The sequence below is a fragment of the Acomys minous genome, assembly GCF_964271855.1.
Source record: "Acomys minous genome assembly, chromosome: 8".
Classification (NCBI taxonomy): Eukaryota; Metazoa; Chordata; class Mammalia; order Rodentia; family Muridae; genus Acomys; species Acomys minous.
The window spans coordinates 121,024,897-121,047,784 of record NC_140489.1 but is presented as its reverse complement, the minus strand read 5'-3'; the positions used below and the strand labels follow the sequence as shown (position 1 = coordinate 121,047,784).

The 22,888-nt window shown below is 41.9% G+C and overlaps 1 long non-coding RNA gene across 1 annotated transcript in view; it reads right to left on the bottom strand.

Annotated features, from left to right (window-relative positions):
• Positions 1–259: 259 nt before the first annotated feature.
• Positions 260–22,888, bottom strand: part of LOC311603112 — a 48,443-nt gene continuing 25,814 nt past the window's right edge. The window contains exons 2-3 of the long non-coding RNA XR_014780953.1: positions 9,809–9,874; positions 260–599 (exon numbers count right to left, since the gene is read on the bottom strand). This is a non-coding gene — a long non-coding RNA (uncharacterized lncRNA). The remainder of the gene's footprint in view (positions 600–9,808; positions 9,875–22,888) is intronic.

Below are 22,888 nucleotides of genomic sequence, written 5' to 3'. Positions count from 1 at the left end.
TTCCTACTCAAGCCATTACAACTGCTCCATGAAATTACTTAAAGCAAAAGCCTCTTGCCTTGTTTTCAGTCCTTCCATATTTGCCACGCACTTGTGTACTCTGGCTCCAAAACCCACTTATTTGGCTTCACCTTATCTTTTCAACTAGATTGTACGTTTCCTGCAGGAGGAGACCACAGATGACATTGCTTGCACTATGCACCATTCAAGGCGTTTAATTATTTATAGACTGAATGAAGGACTAATAACTGTGGAGGGTGATAAAAGGCAGGTGTTAGGCAGCCCTGTTGGAAACAGCAGCACGTCCTGCCTCAGCTTGGCAAGTATCTTGTCTTCTGCTTGTTTTTCTCAGCATCCACTGTGACCACACTAAATAATCTGAGGGAAGAACTGTAGGTGCGAAACTTCAGCCAAGACAATGATTGCACAGGGGTCTGGTTCACTTCAGGCTGGCGCAGGGACGGTATTTAGAAAGCCAGTTAAATGAGAGATTATATTCTGTCAAATCCTGAGGAAGTGGCTGGCCGCCCGCCAAATGAGAAATTGCAGCTGGACAGCAATCCCTCTCTTTCCCTTGTTTAAATGTGAAGCCGTGTTCTCTGAAACAAAACGGAGGAAGGCCATGAGGAGGTTTCCTGGAGAATTCAATCACTGAGGATGATTGTTCTATTAAATTCAGACAGAATAAGCCTTCCCTCCATGGCAGCAGGAAATTATGAGCTACTTACATGAACTGCTTCAGCCTCCATTTCCTATTGGCCTGTCTGAGTCAATGGCCATAGAAGGTGCTCAGTTAGCTCATAAGGGCACACCACCAGCCACAACCCTGGTACCTTGGCAATCCATTGGCTTCCCTTCCCCTGTGTGCCCAAGTATGACCAGGGAAGGTAAAGAATCAGGTCAAAACTTCCCTTGATGCTAAAAAGCTCAGATGGTGCAAGCTACCAGCACCAGCAGCCTTGTCCTGCAGCTCCGGGCACACAGGAAGGCTTTGTGTCCGTGTGATCATGTGTTCGTGGACATTACTCTCAGAAAATAGCAAACACCTGCCACTGATCTTCTCCTCCAGACCCTGCACAGAGTCTCCAATTTCACACCAATCTAAAGGAGTATAATCCACTTTAAATGTGAGAGCACTGAGCTCTCACAGGGCCCAAGGTCACACGGCCAGCATCTGACAAGGCCAAGATTCAAAGTGATGTTCAGCTCTTTCACCACACTTTCTACTTTGGCCTGCTGCCTAGTTTTATAACGGATGCCACTTATCCCATGTTTGGGTCATGGAGTTATAGAAATAGGGATGCTGAGTGCTCCTTTAGGGTACAGTGCTGCATCATATACATTATCTCATGTGTTCCCCATAACAACCTGACAAGGTTGGTAATGCAACTCAAACGCCTATTTTACAGGTCAGGAAAGTTCAGATTATGACGGATGGTGATCCCATCTCAGTTCTTTTTCTAGGTCTGAAGCCTGTCCAGCAACAGATGACATGGAAACTGAAGTTAAGGGGGAAAAAAGCACCTATGCGAGCTGGGCATAGTGGAGCATGCCTTTAATCCCAGCACTCTGGAGCCAGAGACAGGTGGATCTCTGAGTTCAAGGCCAGCCTAGTCTACAGAGTGAATTCCAGGACAGCCAAGGCTACACAGAGAAAAAAAAAAGAATGCCTATGCCTGGCTTACCTCAGCTGCCCAGAACCATTTTTATTCTAACCCTGACTAATTCATTCTTCCTACTTGAAAATCTCCCATGATTTTCCATGCCTGTAGAATTAAATTTATCCGTATTATGCCACTACCTGAGGATCCTCATAATCTGGTACCTGCTGCCCAACTGGGAACTCTCAGATCCCACTGACATCTTGAACCAAAACAACTGTGTACATAATCTGAAGATGTCACAGTGTCACACATCTCAGACTTTATTCCTGATAGTCTCTCTGCCTGTGAGAGAGGTAAACTCATACTTCCAGGATCAGGCTTTTCTCAGATCCCCCCAGGTATGGCAGGCTGCTCCCCGTTAGTCTTGCCGTGGCACCTGTTTCCTCATCTCTGAGTGACATGAGCCATAAGTAGTATACTGAGTCAGTGTCATCTCCAATCATGGGATTTCCTTCAGCTCATTGCAAGAAAGCCAAGGTCCTCACAAAGGACCAGCTCGCCATTGCTGCCCTCCTCTCTCACTAGCATACTAGCCTCCAGCATTCCTGGCATGCTCTCACCCAAAAGCTCTCTGCTTGCTCTTCTGTCTAGAGAGTCTTCTTCCATGCAGTCCCCAAGGCTATGCCCTTTGACTGAGGCTTTCTCTGGTTGCTCTACATAATCTGTCTCTCTTCCCCCCCCCAGGACCCTAATATTCCTTGAAGACTTATTGTTCACCAAGATATATCTCAATATCTAAAAGACTAGAAGACTGTATATATGTGTATTTTATCTTTAATTCTTTTTGTCTTTGAATTAGAGTAAAAGAATCTTTGTATCCCTAACTCCTTTGAGTCTCAACCATATGCAACGCTGGCTCTAATTATCTAGTAACTTCAGCTGTCTGGGATATTCTAAAGGGCTGGCCAGGGCCATCTGGTTTCTATAAAGAAAGAACACTCAAAGAACCAAAGGCAAAGAAAGCATAATGCAGAGTCAGAGCTCTGGGCCAGGATAGTCACTTTGTATGTAGAGAGCCCTTCTGGCAAGCATACGTACCCTGGAATAGTCACTATGGAGAACAAGTGTGCAGGACACAGAAACAGAACCAGGGACAAAGAGAACACTGGCCAAGACAAGGCCAGTCTCCTAAGGGGATCATAGTATGGGGAAATTACAGAAATGGTGGGCCGTGATACCTGTCTGGTGGCAAATTCCATAGGCAGAGCAGTGTGACGGATAAGCCATGCAGAAGCTGAAGGACCAGTGCTGCACTTTGGGGGCTCCAATGGCTTCCTGGCCTCTTTATTGAACAACCAGGCCATGCGGAGGCTGCGATTTTTATACTCTCAGGGGCAGGAGCCATGACAGCGCTGAGCTCTCCTATAGTGGGGAGTGCTCAAAGCAGCCTGTCCACCTCCTTTCCCTGGGAGTGAAAACAGTGTCCCCTGTATGCTTTGATCATTACGCTTTGATCATTTTGAAACTACTTCACTTGAGGTTTTTGAATGCTTTTACCTCGCTTCCAACCCACGTACCCTAGATGGGAGAGAAAGAGGGTTAATAGGGACAGGAGAGGTAGACCTTTCTTGACTCAGTTTCTTGGGGGAAATTCCACTCTTCCATCCAGCAATCCAGCAAAAGTGACCACAACCACAGCAGCAGGAACCTTGAAGCATTCTCTGGAGTGTTTCTCTCTAGGAGCACCTCGAAGCAGAACGATGAGCAGCCAAGCAATGCGAAGTGATGCAAAGGCAAACTCTTTTTGACTTGGGGCTATTTATATACCCGTCCATAGTCTGTACAGGATGTTTTTCAGCTGTCAAAGACCATGCCCCCACACAAGGTAGTTCCCTTTCTAGTGGACAAACATCACACACCCTCTCACACGTCTGTTTCCAATGGATAAACACCATACACTCTCCTATGAGGCAGTTTCACATCCCACACTTGGGATCAAAACAAAAACATGTTTATATCCACTACACATCCCTCATTTTGTTTTTAAAAAAATACCCTTTTATATAACATTAATAGACTACACACAATAAGAATAATTATGAGAATTATTAGGTAAAATTACATTTACAATGTCCAGTCCATTTGTATTTGACAATCTTAAAGAAAGTATTACACTATCTGTCCTACTCTAGTGAGTCTTATCCTAGTGTCCAAAGTTTTCCTAAATCATTTACTTATCATAAAGTACATCTGTTAACCTAAAAGCATGCTTTTAGATCTTAAACAAGCTTAGTTGTAGTAAAATTATGACTACCTATTTTTCAAACCTATCAGAGACTTGAGAAGGAAATATTATCTAATAGGTAGGAAGTGCAGGCAAGCAGCTTCCAAAAGCACAGACATAACAGAGACAGTTGACTGCCTGGACAGTCAGGAAAGGTTTCTCTGTGTCATTGTGGCCTCAAATCTTCAGCCTACCAGCCTAGTATCTGATAGACTTTTCTGTGAAGCAGGAATTTTGAAGGACTGGCCTACCTAGTCTGCAAAATTGGACAGTCAATTTCCCAGTGTCATGTTTGTTCATAGTTTGGACAAAGCCTGCTATCAGCAGTCAAGATAAGAACAGTTTTTGCCCATTTGCTCTCTTGCCACATTTGTTTCTTTGAAGTCCATCCTCTCCATTGAAGTAGACTGGAGGTACTGCCAGAAACAGATATGTCTCTCTGTCAGAAAAGCTCTTTATCATTAAAACATTGTTCAACACCATATTCTGTAGATTTCTGAAGTGCTTGAAGACCATCTATCTATTTACCATTATGTAGTGCATAATCATATCTATCTCAGTATAGCTAAATAGACAAAATTGCTTGTTTTTAGCTATATACGATCTGGTTAACCTTGAAAATATATACAAGAAACTAAATAAAGCTTATTTCTATAATTAATTAAACTAGTATCTAACAAGACTACAAGTAAAAATATTTATAGGTGACTAATTACTAACTTACATTTCCAATCGTCCTGAACAATTTACAATAGTTAGCTTTCATAAGACTAGAAATTTAAGGAAACAGTAGAGCTGATCAACTCTATCCCTTCATTAATTTGCATCCTCTTTTTTACATATGCATAATTTTTATTTCTTTCTTGCAATCCCCTCTTATTTGTTTTGTTTTGCTTTTTGGTTTTTTGAGACAGGGCTTCTCTGTGTAGCCTTGGCCATCCTGGACTCGCTTTGTAGATCAGACTGGACTTGAACTCACAGTGATCCCCCTGCCTCTGCCTCCTGAGCACTGGGATTAAAGGCGTGCCCCACCATGCCCAGCACAATCCCCACTTATAATGACCAGATGAACAATAAATCCTTGAGAAATTAATCCACTTCTTCCCAAGATTATTCCTATTGTTCTTGAAAGTAAAAAAACATAAACACCAGTGGTTATGTTGTAACATTAAACTTCGGGGGATAGTGTAAGAGACTTATCTGTGTCCAGATCCAAAGTTGCCTTGCCTTTATAGCATATATTAGATCATCTTCTTGCCTGCTCGTTATCTCCTAGCTGGCCCAAAAAATATGGCTCATATTGTTTCTTGAGGGGCCTTGAGCTGACAGTCCCCGCCTATCATTTCCCAATGACAAGAGATTACCTCCTATGGCTCTCTTAGACTTGCAGTCCCTATGCTAATGTTTTTCCTTTCCACAGCAGCTACAAAATACTGGAAGCTTTGGTATAGCATTACAGACAGAATCTGCTTGTTCTCTTCTCTAAATATCATGTTCTCCAGAGTTAACTCACCTGTTATTTTGAGGTCTGGAGCTCTTAACCTTACAATTTCTTTGTAAATGGACAAATTCACAGCAATTAAAGCACCAGGTGTTTTGATATCTGAGACCTCTAGCTATGGCATGGTGCTCCTGAGAGGCAATATCAGTTGTGTCTTATCCCTTCATCTATTGTTTGTGCTTTTAATGGTCTAATTACTCTCTAAAATTGCATTTTCAAAGGTCAAGGTCTGTATCAACTCCTGTCTGACATTGGGGTGTGATATTGCTCTACTTACAGCTGAAGTCAATCTCTGTAAAAAGTCTGTGAAGGTTTCTCCAGGGCCTTGTGTTACCTTAGTAAATTAAGTAGATCTTTTCTCTACCTCCTCAACCATATCCCAGGCTCTTAAAGCTGCAGCAAGACACTGTTCTATTCCAACATCATCAGATTGGATTTGTTCTTGTGGGTCAGCATAACGCCCTTCACTAAGCAGTTGATGTTTAACAATATTTATCCCCCTTGCTATATTATGTTGTTCTATTTTTTATGGCTTCATCTCTCCACCACGACAACCACTGTAATTGCTGACCAGCTTCTAGCGCAGCTGACACCAATCCCATTCTATCTTGGGGAATAAGTCTATGTTGCACAGTCCAGTTACTTAATGTTTGCTTAAGAAATGGGGAATGCATTCTGTAGAACACAATAGACTTCAAAACGCTTTGAGTCTAACATTTCTATTGAGAGACATGTCATCTCATCGTAAGCATTATCACCATCATTAGGAGGGAGGTATACATTGTACAAATACTGGGAAAGCTGAAAGTGCCTGTGTAGTCCCAGGCAATTCTTCGGGCAGTGCACTTGGCTCATTATGAACCCTTTTGCTCTGTACAGCCTCCTGCTCTTCCCAGCCCCTTGCTTCATTCAGGGGCCCCAAACACCTGGCAGCAAAAGTTCATGGAGCAGGGCATAGTGTCCATCTTCCTTCCAGCCTAGTAGGCTTCCCTGTTTCATCCTGCAGGACATTCCTGCCCTCAGACACCAGGACTGAACTCTCTCCTCTCTCTGGCAGATTTCATTTTTCAAGTTCTTCAATCTTTACCGCAAACTATCTTTTAGCACAGTTAACTTCAATCTTTTCCAAAAGGAATAGAGTGAACCTTCTGATTTTCTTATGTCATCCACTTTTTCCTTTTCACACTCCCCCTTATCAACTAGTAACTATTCTAGTTGTTCAGTAATTTTTCCAACCTTTTTAGAAATGGAATACAGGAAGATAATGAAACAAAACCAAAACTCCCCTCTGGGTGCAAGGCAAGACAGAACCCTGCGACAGTAGCTGTCATTTTGCTGATACCCTGAAAGAGTATTTTTTTTACCTTCAAAATCTGCAGTTTCCTCCACTGCATTAGAAATTAAATTATACATTATGCCTAAGCCACATATAGGCACCACCTGTAGGCTTTGATCTTTTTAAACCTACTTTATTTGGGGCACTTTAATGTTTCTACCTCACTTCCAACCCACCTACCCTAGATAGGAGAGAAAGAGGGTTAATAAGGACAGGAGAAGGAGACCCTTTGAGACTCAGTTCCTTGAGGCTACTCCACTCTTCGTCATCAGGATTCCAGCAGGCCCATTAAAAAAAACAAACTAGCAATCCAGCAAAAGTAACCACAACTACAGCAGCAGGAACCTTGCAGCATTTTCTGGAGTGTTTCTCTCTAGGAGCATCTCGAAGTGGAATGATAAGCAGCCAAGCAATGCGAAGTAATGCAAAGGCAATCTCATTTTGGTTTGGGGGCTATTTATATATCCTTCCGTATACCATATGGGATGTTTTTCAGCTGTCAAAGACCATGGCCCTGCATGAGGCAGTTCCCTTTCTAGTGGACAAACATCAGGCTCCTTTTCCCAAGTCTGCTCCCAACGGACAAACATCATACATTCTCATTTGAGGCAGTTTCACATCCTGCACTTGGGATCAAAACAAAAACATGTTTACATCCACTGCAGTCCCCAGCAGATTATCTTGGCAGAATTAAAACACTTGAAAAACAAAATAGGCAATCAGCACCTGCTCTGAGCAAGTACAAAGCAGAACATAAACCAAGAGATGCTACACCTGGAAGCACACTGGTCCAATGTTGTCCACATCTATGTGTTGTATTGGAGAGATGGAAGAGTGGGAACCAGGGCCAAGAAGCAGTCTCTGGTTCGTTTTGAGCCTTTTTGTGCCATCTCTTCATTCTATCAAGAGTGAGGACCTCGCCAGCAGACAGGACTCAGCCCAAGTGTCTGCTTTTAGAAATGCTCTCTGCATTATTTTTTTTTCTGAAAACAAAAATCTATAATCCATTTTAAGTGAACACTGTATGAACTCAAGGCTAAATGATATAAATATGGACACATAGGTCACCATGGACACAGGCAAAGGTTTGGGTATAGTTATAAAGACAAGTACAAACCAGTACATGACCCATTCTGTTCCCCACCCTGCAAAAACACTGTTCTTTCTGAAGGCAACCACCGATAATAACATGTCTTCAACTTATTTATGTATGAGCATATGCACACTTTTTTACATTAATGAGACTATTCAATTTTTATGGCTTTTGTCACTTAACAGAATGTCTCAGTGATCTTTCCATGTCCTTTTAATATTTAATTACAATATAGCATTCCAATGTGGACACACTAAACTGTAGTAAATCTTTTGAGGAACCTATAGAAAACATTAATTTTTCACATCTAAGAAAAGTAACCAGCCTGGTTTTGACTTTTTGTAGAGATGTACAAGAATGCCTTTAGAATTGCTAGGAATTCTAGATCAGTCATGAGTGTGGTTTCGATGTAAGAGGAAACGGATTGTGGAATTGACCACATTCTACTGTATATGTATGAAATTCACAAACAGCAAATGTGTGATTAGATAAAAATAATTAAATAAATAATTAATCTTACATTCTGCTTCCTTTTCTGTGATGATCCATGGGCCTCAGTGGTAATAGGACTAATATAGATGCTCCATTTGAGGCCAACTACTAAATTTAAAAGTTAACTAATTCACTAGCCAAAAGTAAATAAATTAAATTTAAGTATAGTAAGAAATCTACATCCTAGAAGATTTTTACCATTTTCCTGATCAATTTGCCCTTGCACCACAATGAGGATCATCCATCTTTTATATACGTGCCAGTGTGAGGAACAAGAGGTAGGGGTGTGTTTTATTAGAAACCCTGTGACTAAAAGTGCATCTTTTCACAGGGGTGCCCCTGTGACTACCTTACTCTGTGAATTACAGGTTGCTATTCTTGGCCTGATTTTTGCTGATGCTCTCCTCCTCCTCTTCCTCCTCCTTCTCCTCCTTCTTCTTCTTCCTCTTCCTCTTTCTCCTCTTTCCCCTTCTTTTTCTTCCTTGAAAGAGTTTTGAATAACTCCTCAACAAATAAACCAGTACTTTATTTTAATAATGCGGTTTTTTGATGCAGTTGATGTATATTTCATCTGATAAAACCCATTACAGTCTTTCTCAGGTGAGTATACTACGGCAAGTATGATAGTGCTATTTTTCTATTTGCTGAGACGATTTTAATTAAGTTTCTCTGTATGCCAGTGTCCTCATTTAATATTGTCTCAACTAATCTGCAGGTTCATCTTGAGACATCACCTTTATATAAATATAAGCTTCTACCTGGTAGTCTATGTTGCTGTTTTTGTTGCTTTGTTTTGTTTTCTCTTTTTTTCAGACAGGGTTTCTCTGTGTAGCCTTGGCTGTCCTGAACTCTCTTTGTCAACCAGGTTGGCCTCAAATTCACAGAGATCTGCCTGCCTCTGCCTCCCAAGTGCTGGGATTACAGGCGTGTACTTCTTCACCAGGCTCCATCAGGAACTCATATCGGATTCTAATTACAAGGATTAAAGGTGAGGATTCTCTCCCCACTAATCTCATCTGAAATGTTGTGGCCTGAAGTAGGGCAGTTTTCTGTTTACGGCAGTTTGCTATGTGAGCTATAAAACGGATCAGCTTTGTAATCAAATAACAAGGCCTGGAACATAGCTGGGAATACAGCTCAGTATAGTTCATTGATGAAGCACATTCTGAGCATGTGCAAGGCTAAGCTTCAATTCCCAGCACTGAGAAGGAGATAGAATCCAAGGACCTCACTTCAGAGAAAAGATGCTGGGCAGACTTTTAGCCACATATGGCTAAATACTGGCTGCCATCGCTTCTTAGTACACAACTAAAGGTGCCTGCAGACATGGTGTTAAGACCCACCATATTCAGTACAAATGCTGGCTCTCTACAGAGCTCTCTCACAAGGTTGCAGCTGCCATTGACAATCCCTGATCACTCAAGGAAGGTAACCACCTCAGGAAAATCTAGGCTTTCATTTCAACAAAGCCTTAAATTTAGTTAAATCTTCAACTTACTTTGTTAAATTGATGCACATCTCACTTTTCATGAAGTAGGTCTGACTTTCATTGTGCTTCTAGGGCCTGTACAAATACAGGGGACACATTTTAAAAACTATAGTAAGATTAAGATCATATATGTTTATTAATAGCTACATAAATATAAAGATTATAATAATTATGGAGACTTGCAAGTGCAGTTATAATTCAGCCTGAATAGTGAACATAAGACCTATTTTGAAGATATCACCCATCCATCAAAACAAGGCTGAGAATCTGGTCACAGAGTTTTCTTCAGGCTTCTGGAGGCAGCTGAGGAAGGCTCTGTCCAGAGAACAGGTCACGAGGAAGGCCTCCTTGGCAGTGAGGGAGCTTTCCAGTCAGATCCCCTAGCTTGAGAGAGAGCAAGGTGGCCACATGCTTAGCTGGGATTGAGACAATGGAAGTCTATGTCCCTTCCAGCAGAGGGTAGGGAGCCTCTGACTTGTAAAAGGCCAGGTAATGACCCTACTTGGTTAAAATAAAGACAGTCAAGAGTTGTAGAGCTAGATTTTAATTCACTAAACTATTGTTCTATCAAATCTTAAAAGAAAGACAAAGACAGAGAGAAACAAGGGGGTGGGAGAAGGGGGGAAGGGAGCGGCCCCAGCCCAGACCTCTGGGTTTTTTAACTAAGAATATCTGAATTGCAGGAGCCACACCCAGGACATCTCCCCGGGCTTGTCTCCAGGGCAGCTTTGATGTGTGTTTCTTCACAGAGCCAGCTTTTGACACCTTTTGACCTAGGGTCTTGTGGACTGTTGCCAGCAGGGGAACACCCGCCTATATCCAAGCACAAAGCCTCCTGGGACTTTCCCTACAGACAAAGGCCCACATCCTGGTGCCTTCCATTGGTCCTCTGACCCATGTGGGGGCTTCCAAATATCTCTTTTTCAGTCACCTGAGAGTGTATCACCAAACAGAATGTGGCCTCCTCTGTGTAAAGCAGTATCTAACAAATCTTCTCACATTAGTGCGTACCATGCCTGACTCTAGCAACAAGGCCAGTTACTTGACCGCTATGTTTCTAATCCCTAGAAAAAACTGAAATAAATTAGAGAGCCGTAACAATGCGTGACAGGGTGAAGGAAAGATGGCTCCTTCATGATTCTTATTCTCAGAGGGAACTTTCACCATGGTTACACCTTGCATCCAGTAACATTTATACATCCACACAATAACTAACATTCTTTAAATATTAAAGTTTCAAGTCTTCAAAATTCACAATTAACCAAGTACTGTTTCATAAGTAATAAATTGATGCCTGACTTAACAAATTAGACTTTCCTAGACATCCTGACATTGAATGCATACTTTTTAATTTAAATTCTCTTAACCACATAATTATAATTACAAATCTAGTGTCAGAGGCTTATAAATTCAGGAAACACTTAAAGAAGTAGATGAATCCCTTGCAAATTATTCTAAGGAATAAAGAACTTATCAAACAAATATTCTTGTGCTAGTGACACTAAGTGAAACCCTGCACCTTTCTAAAATTTTAGTAACTAGACATAAAAAACCCACCCCACCCCTCAAATCTTAGTCTGATCTGTTGAGCTTGCAGGGTCTGAGGCAGATATCTATTGGCCTTCTGGGTTTGCTGCTTGGTTGATAGGTTCATCTGGTTAACCCTTGAAACTACACGGTCCTTATTATGTCAGTAAGATTGTGAAATCATACTTTCCATTTTGAAGTTTCATAAGTTTCCCTTTGCCAGCAGGAACCATTGTCTCATCATTGAACCTCAGTGGCCCAGCTTGTCACCATTATTAGGAAATCTCATATTCCTAATTACTTCATTATGATTAGCAAATCCATTCAGGGGTTCTGTTTCCTAGGAGACGAGAGATTGATTTGGTAAAATTACCTCTTCTCCGTAGGACATTTGGACAATTAAAAATCTTACCCACACCCTGCTAACCTCTCCTTCTACACAGTTACAATGCTCATTGTGCCAATTAAACTGTATTGCCCCGTGTATGTCACTTTTATGTGAGACAGTGGGCACTGACCACTGACAGCTATACTGCTCCTTATCACTTCTGTTATTTTAATCCAGTGCTATTTGGGGACACATGGTGAATCACTACCATGTCACTACAGTGTAAGAGCAGATATAATATCAACAAGATCAACAAGACGCCAGTGTGTATCAATACTCTCCTGGTGAGGGAAATACACTTAAATTCGTGCATTCCCTTTACTATCATAACTAGGCTTGTTGCACATATTAAGTCTTTGACTTTAGAGTACAGTTCTGAACTTGTGAGCATTCAGATCTGGCTTTCTTTAAATAAATGCAATTTTGAGGTTCATGCGCTCACTTCTTGTAAGCTGGGCCCTTGTTCTATGCAGTGTTACTTGATCCCTTGGAAAATCACTTTCCCCAGCAGCCACAGAATTCTCTTGCCTGCCTGTGGCAGGACATCGAGTCCTGTCACCACCAGGAACCTTTGGCTCCAACTAACGGCCAGAAACTTCCAAATTGACTGTGCTCTGGACCACCTTAGGGGCTGATAGAGCTGAAAAAAAAATTATTTCTTCACAAGGTTATACGTTCAAAATGTTTTTTTCCAATTTAACACATTGTCTTACTCAATGTTTTATTGCTATGAAGAGATACCATGACCAAAGCAGCTCTATAAAAGAAAGCACTCAGTTGCAGCTTTCTTTCAGTTTCAGCTGCTTAATCCATTGTCATTATGGTTGAAAGCATGGCAGTGTGCATGCAGACATGGTGTTTGAGAGGTAGCTGAGAGTTCTACATTTGGGTCTGTAGACAACAGGAAGAGAGAAAGAGAAACTGGGACTGCCTTAGGCTTTTGAAACCTCAAAGCCTACACCAGCGTGACATACTTCCTCCATCAAAGCCACACCTCCTAATCCTTCTCATGTGGTGCTGCTCCCTGATGACCAAGTATTTAAATATATGAGCCAATGAGGACTATGCTTATTCAAATCACCACACTATACACCATGGCTCCCATATGCTTGTAGCCATATCATAATGAAAAAAAAATGCATCCGGTTCAACTGTTAGAGTCCCCATAGCCTTTTAGCCTCAAGACTGCTTTCAAAGTCCAGAGTCTCTTCTGAGACTCAAGGAAATCTCGTAACTATGACCCCTGTAAAACCAAATAAAAAGGCAGATCACAATGGCACAGAATATACATTACCATTCCAAAAGGGAGGAAAGGGAGCAGACTGAGGAAATACTTGACCAAAGCAAGACTGAAAACCAGCAGGCAAACTCCAAACTCTGCATCTCCATGTCTCATGTCAGAGTGCCCTTCAGATCTCCAACTCCTTCCAGCGTTGTTCACTTAAACACTCTTCTTTCTCTTGGGCTGTTTCCATACCCCATACCTGATGACTCTGGCATCTCTAACATCTTGGGGTATCCAAGGCAACCCAGGCTTCATTTTCAGCACTTCACACAACGACCTTTCTGGGCCTCCATGCAGGGACATCCCTGATACATGCCTGACCTCAGCAGCTGTCCTTAGCCATGGAAGGAGATTCCATAACCACTTTCTTATATCTTTGATGCTAAAGCCAGAACCATGTGGCTGAAGCTGCCAAGTTTTCCTGCTTGCTGCAGCTAGAACTTGGTTCCCTCATTCAAATACATTTTCATCAACTTTCCATTTTCTTTTCTTTCTTTCTCTCCTTTTTGTTTTTTGTTTTGTTTTGTTTTTTGTTGAGACAAAGTTTTTCTGTGTAGCCTTGGCTGGCCTAGATTCTCTTTGTATACTAGGCTGGCCTCGAATTCATAGAGTTCTTGCCTGCTTCTGCCTCCCCAAATGCTGGGATTAAAAATCTGTGCCACCATTCCTGGCTCAGCTCCCTGTTTTCAAGCTTCACTGCTTAAGATTTTCTTTAATTCTTTTTCTAAGTTGGAAACTTATCTGGGTGAGGTCTTGCCCTGAGGCCACCACTCTCTTTATTCTACTTAGCATCCAGCTTTTCCTTACATTGTTTGTCTCTTCGAGCATGGAGTTAGCTCCATACACACTTCCCCCTCAGACGGTACATTTTGTGCTTTCCTTACTCAATTTGCTCCGTTTCATTATAGACTTGCAAAGCAATGGCCACAGTCAATACTAGACTGTCCTTCAATATCCTCTGCCAATGATATTTTTTCAAAACTCTTCAATTTAACTTCAGGCAAAATTTTAGACACCGGCAGAAAGCAGTCACATTCTTTGACAAACTCTCCCAAAAACAGTCTGTATGCCACATACTAAAATTCTTCTCCTCTGAGACCCCTTGAGGTGGGTTGTCATAATCTACACTGCTCTCAGCAGTCTTCTATGCTTCTACTAGTGTGGAGCAGTATGTCGCGCTTAAAGTGTTCAACTGTGTTCCTAATCCTAAGTCTCAAAGTCCACATTCTGCCAGCAAACAGCATGGTCAGGTCTGTACAGCAGTACCCTGATCCCCAGTACCAACTTCTGTCTGAGTCGGTGTTCTACTGCTGTGAAGAGACCCTGTTATCATGGCAGTCTTCTACATGAAAACATTTAACTGGGGCTTGCTTACAGTTCAAACATTTAACCCATTTTATCATGGCAAGAAGCAGAGTGTTATGCAGGCAGACATGCTGCAGGAGAAGAAGCCGAGAATTCTACATCCAGATTGGCAGGCAGAAAGAAAAGAGAGACACTGGGACAGGCTTGGGCTTCTGGAACCCCAAAGCCCATACCCACGGACACACTTCCTCCAACCCACTCAAGTAGGGCCTTTCCCTGATGACCAACCATTCAAACATGTAAGCTTATGGGGCCATCCTTACTCAAACCACCACACATTTTATGATCATACACTTTAATGTGTCTTATGGATGATGTTGTATAGTCTTGAACATAGCTCGCTCCGTTATCTATTAAGATGTTTGTTACCTAAATGTTTGATACTGAATTTACAAATGTTCTACTTCAAAATGATTTTTCTCATCATCATCCTGTTACCCAGATACAATGAGATGAGTTGCTTAATCACCATCATCACATGTCCACCAACCCCAGCCTCTACCACCTGTTCCTCACAGTTCACAAACAGAATGAAAACATTTCACCAGATAGCTCACTTGCTGGAGTGTAGTCAGTGCCTAAGCCAGAATCAAAGTTATCATACAACCCATGTTCATCTCCCTGGAGTGAATCTCATTCTTCCTTCCTCAATTGCCTTGAAGATACTCAAACTCAGAAACACCGCAGGGTTGCTCAGACCCAACACCCATAGTTAACATTTTTAGTAGCCTTTCTTTGCTCCCATCCAAATGTTTTGTTCTTGGTTTTTGTTGTTTTGTAGTTGTTGTTTTATTTTGGTTTTGTTTTATGGTTTTGTTTTGTGTTGGATTCTTTGGGGGGCGTGTTTTGGCTTGGAGGGTCATTACGGTTTGGTTTGGTTTGGTTTGGTTTAATTTGGTTTGGTTTGGTTGTTTGGTTAGTTGATTTTGTTGTTGTTGCTTTGTTGCTCTACTTCTCTAGGTAGCAGTGCCCAAAAGTTATGAGTAATGATATAATACTCCTGAGCAGTTAATAAGATTGGTGGGCAGGACCCTTTATCCCCTCAATCTCAGCTAGCTAAGAGACTACCAACTTGATGTTTAAAAATCATGAGAACAAATCAAAACTAGTTAAATGTTTAAATGCAGGACAGCAAGTTTCCAGGGAATTAAAAGGAGGGACCAATCTCTTTATAGCCTGTGTTTCTTTTCTTGTTGGTGTGACACAAAATATGACCAAGGCAGTTTAAAGAATTTGGCTCACAGTTTGAGGGTCCATCATGGTGGGAAAATCATGGAGGCAGAAGCATGAGACAGTTGTTCACTTTGCATCCATGTCCAGCGGCAGAAAGATGGATACAGGTGCTCAGCATCCATGGTCCAGTGGCAGGAAGACTGATACAGGTGCTCAGCTTTTCCTACTTCTTCAGTCCAGGTCCCCAACCCATGAAACAGTGCTGCCCACATTCAGAAAGGGAGTCTTTCTTTTTCTCTTCCGGTAAACATTTCTTATAGAAACACCTAGACATGTGTTTCCATGGTGATGCTAAATCCAGCCAAGTTGACAATGAAGATGACCCATCATACATTTAAGGGAGAATTCTGTTATTGTTCTTGGTGGTGGTGGTGGTGGGGAGGGTGGTTTCATTAGGTTTGTTTTGGTTTTTCCAGGCAGTATTTCAGGATTTCTCTGTGTAACAAGTCTGGCTATCCTAGAAATCACTCTGAAGACCAGGCTAGCCTCAAACTCACAGAAATCCATCTGCCTCTGCCTCCCAAGTGCTGGTATTAAAGATGTGTGCCATCACTACCTGGATATGTCAACTCTTCTCCTAAGAAGAGTATTTTATTATTAAGTTTGTACTTTAGAGATGGCATTTTGAGGGCTGTGTGGTGAATGTGCCAGGCGTGGTGCTGTGCAGGATATAATCTGGAATAGAAATGGTAGATGAACAAGTGATGGAGATAGAAAGGGAGGGAGGAACTTTAAAGGTGCCTGAGATGGAAGGTCAGTCAGAGTCAGGGATGGGTAGGATGTGGAAGGAAGAAATGAAGGCTAAGGCATTTCTCAGTTCTTTGATGAGAATTGCTTGAGTGGTGGCCCTAAGCACTATGCAAAAGATGCTTGAGAAGGTATGGAAGTGAAGCAAAGACCTAGACTTACCATTCGTCTTCCTAGGAGGGAACATACAAGTTTGGCACAGAGAAGAAACCAGGTTCTAAGATGTGGATTAGGGATCACCTACAGGATTAGGTGTCATGCGGTCATAGGTCGCATAGGACAGGGAGGAGGGTGAATCTCACAAGCCTGAAAGATACAGGAAGATGTGAACCCCAGATAACAAGGCCGGAAGTTACCGTGCAGGCAAGAAATAAGAACATAGTGCTTGGTAGAGAAAAAAAAAAAGCACTGTGGTTTCATATTTGCCACTTTAATTAGTTTCCTTATATTCTATCTCATTCTTACAAAGGAAGTTTAAAAGATCTTACAAATTACAAGATAATTTAGTAAGACCCAAAATAGATACGAAAGGAAGCACGAAGAAGAAAGCAAGGTAATTTGGTTTTTGAAACTGTAAGCAAAATGAATGTGCTAATTACAGCATCAGGTTTTCAAGTACACTCGTTGTGGTCCAAATTCACTACAGAGCATTATGGCAGCCAAAACTAAAAGGAAAACATTACCGATTACAAGGATCTCGTGAGATAAGAATGTTTAAAGTCCAGGCTGAGGATATAGCTCAGTGTTAGAACACCTACTTGCCCAGTGTGTATAAGCTCTGTTTTCCATGCCCAGCCCTCCCAGGGCAGAAAAAAGAAAAAAAGAAAAGAAAAGAAAAAGAAATGACTATCATTCAAGTGTTCCTGAGGAAAGCAGATTTACATATCACTTCAGTCTACATGGAATGCCTCTCTTTCTCTCTCGCAAAGGCATGGTAGACTGTAGATGACGACACCTTAGTGCTACACTTTCAAAAGCACGCTAAGCAATTTGCAGCTTTCATATGACTTCTTACAGCATCCTTGTTGCTGAACCTCTACATCCTGCTCAGCAGAAGCAGTTAAAGGAACAAAACAGTGCAGGCCAAGTATGTGGTTCTATGATGACCTGAGTTAATCTAGGGATGGATTTGCAGCTACTTGGAGGACCTGACAGCCTCCCAGTAATCCCCTAAATACTGTGTTTCTCACAACTGAGCTTTCCATAAGGACCTACAGAAAAGCTCAAGGTCATGGCATCCAGCCACAACCTAGAGAAAAGAAATCCAGGATCAGATCTATAATATATAGATATTATAAGTATATATTATGAGTATGTGTATATGTACATATGTATGTATGTATGTATGTATTATGTGCACATGTATTTTAACATATGTATGAAACTCCTAAAAAGGAACATTCTCTTCATAATCATCTCTTCTGTGCCTCACAGGAGGACCCTGGTGCTCTCCCCTATGAAGCCAAACCCCTGCCTTTGCAAGTGAGTCAGCAGACTTCACAAAACTAATGTCCAACAAAGTCTCTGCATCCAGGCCAGCCATATCTCAATGGAACTAGGGATACTAGGAACATTATATTCCTATCTCCATTAGCCTCAGTATTCCTTGTGCTCCTTTCTTTTAGGGGCCCCTAGGGCACAGAGTATTCACCCTGAGTAGCCCAATAGATTTCTAGAATGTTCTCTTTTACCTAAGTTATCATAAAAAAAAACAGGCGCAGTGGCATGTGCATGTAATGTTGGTGCTAGGGATCTTAACTTGGGTCCTTAAGCCTGCTCAGCAGGCACTCTTCTGACCCAACCATCTCCTTAGCTTCTTGTTCATTTTCTTAGAAAGAGCAATGATCACACTGAGACCTGCTGAGACCTGAACTCTCCAAATATCAGTGGGGCATTTAGAGAGCTAACTTAGTTTATTTTAAAGAACCAGAAATATACTTTTTGAGCTTAAATGGTAACCTAGATAAAAGAGAACATTTGAGAAATCTATTAGGCTTCTCATAAGATGAGCATTGGGACTTTGTTTTCTTTAACAAGTTAATGACAACTTCTCTTGATGACTGCACAAAAGTAGGCTACTTGGCAATATTCAGAAATTGTACAGCAATGGTGGCTTTCCTGACTCACTTGTAGTCTTCAGTATCTGCCAGGTGTCAGTTGTATGAAACCCTTGGCAAAACAAAAGGACCACATCTGTCCACCATATTTTAAGGGTTGTTGGTAACCTGGGCATTTCCCTCACATGACCTTGTCTCCTTGTGTCACAAGGTCCAACACCCTCACAGTCACTTCAGTAGCTGAACACTTGATAATTACACTAAGTTGTACATGGTAGGGATGATTGATGGGTTTTTTTTCCATATCCAGGATGGCTTTCATATTCTAGCAAGTTCAGCCCACTCAGTGCTCTGGCAAAACAAACTCCAGATAGAGAGAACTCACTGGGTTACCAGATGCTTACCAATAGAGGCACCTATTCCAGATTCCAAAGCAGCAATGGGAAGAACTCTTGAAGCCAGGACTACCTAGAGGCAATGTTGAGAATGGCCTGTCCCAGCTGTAAAATAAGAATCAAATCCTATAGCAGGCTACCAAGAAGAGACTTGACACCCTAGGAGCATATACAGGGGGAGGAGGTCCCCCTCAGTCACAGTCATAGGGGAGGGGAGTAAGGGGGAAATGGGAGGGAGGGAGAAATGGGAGGATACAAGGGATGGGATAACAATTTAGATGTAATATGAATAAATTAATAAAATATATTTTAAAAAAAAGAATCAAATCCTAGGGAACAGGAAGCTTAGAGATGACTCACTGCCTCAAGAAAATATGAGGACCAGCATTTGGATCACTAGCATCCAGACAAACACTAGACAAACATGGCAGCCAACATTGTAATCCCAGTGCATGAACGGTGGACACAGAGGATCCCCAGAGAAAGATGATTAGTGAGACTAGCCAAATCAACAAGCACTGGGCTGAAATGAGAGAAATTGGTTGAAAGGAACCAAAGTAGGCACCAAACATCACTCTTTGGCTTCCACACTCAAATACATATTCACATACATGAGTAATGTCACATACACAAGCAAACAAATAAAGTTTCCTCTTTTAAAATAAAGAATCAAAACCTATACTGATAGGTATTTTGTTTTCCTAAACCAAATTAATCTTGTTCAGTCCTGTCTGGTGAAAAAGAGGTGTAGTCACCGTCATTTTTCCTTAGTAGAATCAGAGTTAGAAGTTTCATGAGGTAGTACATAAATTGTGATGGACTGCTTACCCCCAGAGTTGACCACAGCACTGACTTTACCTTTAGTCCTTTACTTGCGGCCAGTATTGTGAGAAGGATACAGCAAGCTAGAGAAGCCATCCTCCCTCCTTCCCACTGACAGGTCCGGCATCATTTTGCACATGGTGCTGTGTAGATTTTATAGTAAGACTTCATTTCACACATATAACATGAGCACAGTTTCCTCCAGCAACATCACTCCTTGTTTGCCTGCTGGGGTGAAATACATCACCATTTTATGGCACTCCATAAAGACCGTGGTGTAAGCAAAGAGCACCAGTTTGTCCGACAGCTCTGTCACCCAGATCTGCTTGAAGAGCCTGTGATGTAGAGAATGCTTTGGCTGCCAGTGGTAGAGGCCATAGATTGAGATTCTCTTGCAGCTGTTACTTCTATCTGACCTATTCATCTTGACCCTGCAATGCATTGCTTATAAAGCTCCTTAGCCCCTCATCATTTCTCCTTAAATCCCTTCTCTACCAGAGAACATTGTGGCAATGTAGAGGAGACTTTGTGGCTTACAATATTTGGCAAATGTAAGGAAATCAGGTTTCTTTAACAAACATTAAGACTGTAGCTCCATTAACAGAAACAAGTTCTCCCTCCCTTTGTCCTTCTCTCTCTTTCTCTGTCTCTCTGTCTCTGTCTCTCTCTGTGTCTCTGTCTCTCTGTCTCTGTCTCTCTGTCTGTCTGTGTGTGTGTGTGTGTGTGTGTGTGTGTGTGTGTGTGTGTTTCTGTATATGCACTTGTGTGAGTCTGTGAGGGTGAGATAGATGTTAAACTGAACAATCTAAACATAAGAATGAGTCACCTTACACATTATCAGATACCTTGATTATCTTTACTAGAAAACCTAGTCTCTCCTGTTATAATGAGAAACAAGAATTAATTATAAATACTCTCCAAAGAAAAAACAGAGGTGCTGTCGTTTGATCTAAAGTCAAAGAAAGTGTTTTACTTAGAGTTTTTCCTAAGTACAGATGCAGGCTGAGGCAGAAATGGCAATGGACAAAGTGTAAGAAGACTTGAAAAGAGATAAAGGGAAATAGCCATGCCTGCTAGCTCCACAGTTTTGCCCAGACCTTGTGCTGCTAGCCCTGTGCAGGCCTCTTCAGAACAGGTTCTCCAGGCTATCAAGGGGATGGACAAAGAAGCAGTCACTGGATTCATCCATAGGACAGATTCCATTCTTCATCTAATCAAAGCAGCATCTACTACGTGAGAGCACCCTGGCCTACAAGGGGTGGCCAGTGATTTGGAGGCATACAGAGCATGCACAGAAAGCAAACACTGAGCACTGATCTTCAGTAAGTGCCAAGGGAGCTGAACACCAACAGTGGCCTACGGGAAAGGGAAAGAGTAGTGGAGTTGTCAGGATCAGATAGAGTAGCTTAGGAACGTTCCAGAAGGATTTAAGAACTTAAGGCTTGATCTTGAACAACAATTCTTAGGTGAAAGTCAGTGTTCTCTTAAGAAGTTCAAGAATGGAGACTTATGGACCAGTGAACCCACTGGATTCTCATTTACTGAGATGAGGTTCCATGGCCTTCATCAGATTCTCAAACGGGTAAGTAGAAATGTGAAAAGTCCTTCCCTTACAAGCAATCGCATAAGCAATTAGAAAAAAAAATTATAAATACGGGGGCCAGTAAATAAGGAAATGTTGAGGAAATGAGCAAAACATGTTTAAATAGAAGTAGTGGCTGCATATCCATATAGGCAATGTCAAGAGACTGAACTGGGAAAACAGAAGGTGGTGGAAGAGAGATTTGGCTGTCCAGATTATCCTGTGGGCCAATTTCATTGGAGTTACATGGCAACCTGGTCTTTAAAATGATTACTCTAACTGCAAGAGACAAAGGTTAGTGAGAGTGAAGCCACAAAGAACCTAAATCCAGGGATGAGGTCAAGCAAACAAATTGAGCTGGTGGCTACAGTCAGGCAATAGATATCACTGGATTCAGGAGGTACTTTGAGGAAAACAGCTAAGATGTAGTAACTGTAGATGTTACTGTTTTGGGATACAGGTAGAGAGGAGAAATATCCAAGAACAACTGTGAGCCCAGACTGCATGACTGGCAGAATGAAGGCTTCCTTGTAGAAATAAGGAACTACAGAAAGCCCTTTTCCCCCAATGTCATCAAGCATTTGCTGTGGCCAAGCAGAGTATCAGACATGGCCACAATTGAGCTCTTCCTGCCCAGTGTATCTCATTTGACTTCTCGGGGTGCTCTGCACTGTTTAGCCAACTCGGGGCTGGATCATTCTTGTTTGTTATTAGCACTCGTTCTCTGAATGACGTTCCCACGATGTGATAAGGAGCCGGGCAAGGACATAAACATTCCAGGGAGATAAAAGCAGCCCCACTTTCCCAGTGTTCACCACACTTCAGCCTCATTCGGCTCCATGCTGTCTCATTAGAGCCAATGTCATTTAAGTTTTTATGTTCACGTCAAGGCTATTTGTTTTGACAAAAGGATTTTAAGAAGACAGTCAGAAGTTTCTGGGGTTTATTTAACTTTATAACCATCTAAAGAAATAAGTATGCATCCCTGTTACATTGCTAAAACCCTCTTTACATAACTTTGAAATACAACATAAGAGTCTGCAAGGAGAAAATTAGTGCCAAGAAAACGCTGGCCAGGCTATCTAGCCTTGATGCCAAGGTCCAGGGGCTCCACACTTTACTCTTTAACACGCACATGCTTCTTCCACTGGTATCTTGGTGCTTTTCTGAGAAAGTGTGACTCTGACCCTGCCACACACAAGATAGGTGAAAGGAGCTACCCAGAGCTGCAGCCAGGAGCAAGCATGACTAACAAGGTGTGGGGGTAACTCAGAAGTAAGGAGAATGGGTTGTCGGTTTTGAAGATTTGTCTTCCCCTCTCCTGGTAGGCAAGAGACAGGTGGATCTCTGGTACTATGAGGACAGTTTGGTCTGCCTACTGACTTCCAGGACAACAAAAGCTACATAGTAAGGCCCTATCTTCAGAGAGAGAAAGAGAGACACAGAGAGAGTTGTCCTCTTTTCTCAAAAATGACTCCAATTGATTCAGAGAGATCACTGTCTGATTAACCACCTCATAATTCAAGCCAGTGTTCAACCAAGCATATTTTGTTCAATATTGTTCTCTGCTAGGTAGAATTTCCTCCCTACCTAGGTAGGTACAGCTGATCACAGAGCCAGCTTAAATCATGCCTGTTCCCTGGACTTCTTTCAATTTCTTTCAGGATCTTGCACCACACCTTCTCTCA